Source organism: Macrobrachium nipponense, chromosome 9, assembly GCF_015104395.2.
Source record: "Macrobrachium nipponense isolate FS-2020 chromosome 9, ASM1510439v2, whole genome shotgun sequence".
NCBI classification, from domain to species: Eukaryota; Metazoa; Arthropoda; class Malacostraca; order Decapoda; family Palaemonidae; genus Macrobrachium; species Macrobrachium nipponense.
Window position 1 is genome coordinate 29,934,506 of NC_061110.1, and position 5,000 is coordinate 29,939,505.

Genomic DNA, 5,000 nt, shown 5'->3' on the forward strand with positions numbered 1-5,000 from the left:
AGAGATCATCAAAAAGGACATGAAGCCGAGGAAGGCCTGAGCGAGGAAGATGGGACAACGTTCAAAAGAGACTAGAGACGAAGAAAGAAACGAAGTTAAGACTAGAGATAGAAACAGTTGATAAAGTTGATAGAAAATTGCTACACAGAAGAAAGAAAAGGAATGTGGACTCCTGGTTTGGCGGGACACTTCAGAAACCTGTGCTGTCTCGAACCCCAACCGAGAAGTTCTCTTTCGTCGATTCCTAAGAGGGGTTTTTGACTCTTGGGACTTCTGAGCCCAAAATGACTTTCGAGACACCAAATGTGACGGAGTCTGGAATTGGCTCCATAGCAAGTAATTTTATGTAATATTAATGATAATTCCAATAATTTAGTAAGTGTTTATATGAGTTATGGTTGGTATACAACTTCTTCAGACCAGATATCATCATAAATGCAAACGCATTTAAAGGGTTTTTTTTTAAAAACCAAATATATCCATTCCTATGAATCACATCCTTTCGATGATTCTGACGCCTCCATGACGTCATCATGTTGCCATGGAGACTTGCAGTGACTCCAGAACTCTGAGAAAAAATTCTCACCTCATTCGTCCCAGTCCTCCTTAAGACAGTGGGATGAATTATCCCTTCAGTATTCTTATATTATTAATTAGTGCTGTATTAAATGAGTGTTAAGCTTTATTTGAAGCAAAATAGAATTTATTTTTAATGCAAGCATAATATCCTCTTATCCGAGTTGTTAATATTACCCGAATTAGTACCCTTGTAAGCGCCCGTGTTTTTAGAATATTTTTGTCATCATTTAAGAATTATGATAGTTAATTATATTATAAACTGTTATTTGAAAAGCGCATCCAACCTTTGGCATCAGGGAGCAAAGGACCTCTGATGCCACCTCGGGTCTGTGACGCTAGGCAACCTTAGCAATCAAATAATAGACAAAGTAATCTTTATTAAGGATTCACATCCTGAAAGGTCTACCATTCTCAAAGGCGGGTGGGCCACATGTTATCTTTAGGTGGGTCACAAAAAAAATCCTTTTTCTTATGTTTCTTTTTTTTTTTTCTTGAAAATCCACTCAATGTCGCTAACACACTTGTTGTGATACTAATTAAAATGCTCCGTTAACATACTATATTATATATATATATATATATATATATATATATATATATCTATATATATATATATATAAGTCATATCACATTAACGTGATTCATATACATATATGAATCACGTTAATGTGATATGACTTATGTAATGCTACGTGCTGTCAAAAGCGCTACTTAAGAGGCGGGTTGATGTTGTCTCCAAACCAACAATCTATTCAGCGCGAGAAAGTATTTGAGGTGAGAGACGGCATAAACCTTCAAGCCTCTCGCGGTTGGGTGGTATCGCTTCCACTGACGTTCCTGGATTTATAATGTACCTGCGTTCGTGCCCAAGTACAGGTAAATCTATTATCGGAAAAAGGGAAAAAAATTCCCCTTCGGTTAAGTATATATGAAAATATATTAATTCCGAGGTAGAGCGAATTAGATATTAAAGGACATTGTCGCTCGATATATACATATATATATATATATATAATATATATATATATATATATATATATATATATATATATAGTTACATATATATATTATATATATATATATATATATATATATATATATATATATATATATATATATATATGATATATCTATATATAATGAGGGCCTCAGAGCCACAAGGTGGTAAAACGCCACTTTTTAAAAAATGAGTAAATTGCCCTCAAGTCTAGCATTCATTACTCTGCTTCTAAGAAAGATATTGATTTAAACTAAGTTTCATATGAAAGCCCTACCCTTTATAAATTTTTGGTGAAAATTTAAAAAAATTGTGGGGCGCGCTTGTGCGCTAGAATTCAAAATGTACGCCTAACCCCTCACATTTGTGTATATTTTATTCATAACCAGACCCAAAACACCCCCCCTTAAACCAATTAAATAAATGTAAAAGGATAATAAAGTGTGATTATATTCGTGTTATAACAGAAATAGATGTAATAATAATAATATTGGTGGGGGTGGCGTTTACAAACTCTGTGGTTCTGAGGCCCTCATATATATATATATATATATATATATATATATTATATATATATATATATATATATATATATATATACATATATATATAATATATATATATATATATATATATATATATATATATATATATATATATATATATATATATATATAATATTTATACATATATATATATATATATATATATATATATATATATATATATATATATATATATATATATATATATTAGGCAGGAGTAGGGCGCAGGAACATATACACACACATCCATTAGATACATTTATTGCCAAAACGTTTCTTGACCCATGGTCATATCATCAAGACATCTTTATAAAAAAGAAGCATCCGAGCACACAATTAAAAGACCGTATACAAAGCATAAGAAAACTTAAAATGGAAACCAAATTAAACTTAAATACTGAATCACACTTAAATACATTTGCACATTAAAAACCAAGAAAGCTTAAAATGATCCTTACAAAAACTAAACTCAATAAAAGAAAAAAATAAGGAAAAAACGAACTTGAAATGAAGAGCTAGGCGCACCTCTCAAAATGACAGAGACAAACACACTAAAAGAATACACAAGAACAGAAAAGAACGCGGACAAATATAAGCAAAGAATCCAGTTATGCTATGAACAGGGGAACAGCCGATGATTGGCAATATAACGTAGGTACTATTTTTTTTATATATAGACTTTCCAAGAAGAGCAGTTCTCCAGGTTCCTTGGCTTGGCCAATTATTTTGAAGTTGCCGTATTTTATCGATGTCTTGCAACCTCTAGCGTGGGATCTGATATTGGAAAGTTCGGGATTAGACAATCTGCAGGCCGTACGATAACTCACGCCTATGGTGAGAATCGCCCTGACCTTGAGGAGACGCCGAGTCGAACCAACGTAATTCCTGGAACTACATCCGGTGCACTTATACTCATATACGACGCCCGACGTCAGCAAGAGACAGAGCCGCTCCGTGAAGGGAAACAAAGAACCAATAGTTTTAGGATTTTTGGGAATTAGTTTGATATTAAGAGCACCAATATGTTTTTCAATAATTTTAGCACACTGCTTGGCAAAGTTTTGATTGGTGGGTAAAAAACAAAAGCTTGCATATATCGTAAGTTTAGGTACGCTACATTTAGGTATAAAGGGTGCAAGCTTTTATCAAGAACTTTCTTAATAATCTTAAGTATTAGATGGGCAGGGAAACAGTTTTTATGGAAGTACTGCTTAAAGAAGAGAATTTCAGAATGAAAAGAGAGCCAATTAGAAGCTAGAGATAGAGCCCGATGTACTAAGGTATGAACAGTTAATGTTAAAATTAATAAAACAATAACTATAAAAATTGGAGCCGAGTCCGGTGAATGTACTTTTCCTAAAAATGGTCGTGTTAAAATGATCATTGTCCTTAGTAACTAGAACGTCAAGGAAAGCCAACTTACCGTCTTGTTCATTTTCAATAGTAAAATTAATATTATTATAGAAGTTGTTGGCTAGGTTTAAGAATCTGCCAGCATCATATTCATTTTTCAATAGACCAAATGTGTCGTCTCTATACCTGGTGTAAAATAAGGGACAGAAGGACAAGGGGCACTCCTCCATTACTTGCTCCTCCAGGGAGCAAATGAAAACTCCCCTCGGCCCCACCTTTGCAAACATGTATGGCTTGTTAAAACGACGATTGCAAGGACAACTTATAGGAACATTCAAAACATTGAAAGGCATAACAAAAGTAAATAGTATCCTCATCAAATAAAGTAAAAACCGGACAAGAAATAATAAAACAATAGATAGGTTTTTGTCCCACCACACGAGGTCTTCCTCTAGGACTTCCGAGCCGAAAACTATTGTCGGGACACCAAATGTTGTGGAGTTTGGAATTGACTCTATGATAAATGGAAGGTCTAAGTGTATTTACTTTGGACAATCAGGAGTCGGAGGAAGACACATCCATTGGGTGACTAATGAATATTTGTTTTGTGTTTTGAAAGACTGTATCTTTTTATGTAACAGATATGACAATTTCAGCAACTCTTTAACTGTTTATGTGTGTTATGCTAGATATACAAGGTTTCTTTCAGATCAAAAATTATTATATATGTAAACGCATTTTAAAAGGTTTTTAAGAACCAAATATATCCATTCCGATAATCACATCCTTTCGAGGATTATTGACACCTCTATGACGTCATCATGTTGCCAGAGACTTGCATTGACTACGGAGAAATTTCTCACCTCATTCATCCCATTCTCTTTAAGACAGCTGGGTTGAATGATCCCTTCAATATTCACTTATAAATTAATTAGTGCTGTATTAAAGGAATGTTAAGTTTTATTTGAAGCATAAATAACATTTCTTTTAATACTAAATAATGAAAGTATCGCTGGTAAACAGTTTCTCATAAATTAGCATAATATCTTCTTATCCGAGTTGTTAAAAAATATTACCCAAACAATAGCTCGTGTAAGCACCGTTTTTAAAGAATATTTTCAATCATCATAATTTGATCAAATTACATAATATACTTTTTGAAACGCGCACCCACCCTTTAGCATCAGGGAGCAAATTAGGGATACTAATTAAAATGCTCCATTTTATGTATATATATATATATATATATATATATATATATATATATATATATATATATATATATATATATATATATATATCTATATATATATATATATATATATTATATATATATATATATATATAATATATATATATAATATTTTAGAGATGCATCCGTGCCTTCAATACAAGCCATCTCAAAATCCGGAGAAAGAGAGAGAGAGAGATGGCTGAAAAAATAGATTAAAACACGGAGAGATGATAATTTGAAAGAGAAAGACTTACTTAAAGTCACACTTGGATTTATCTTAGATTAAATCAAT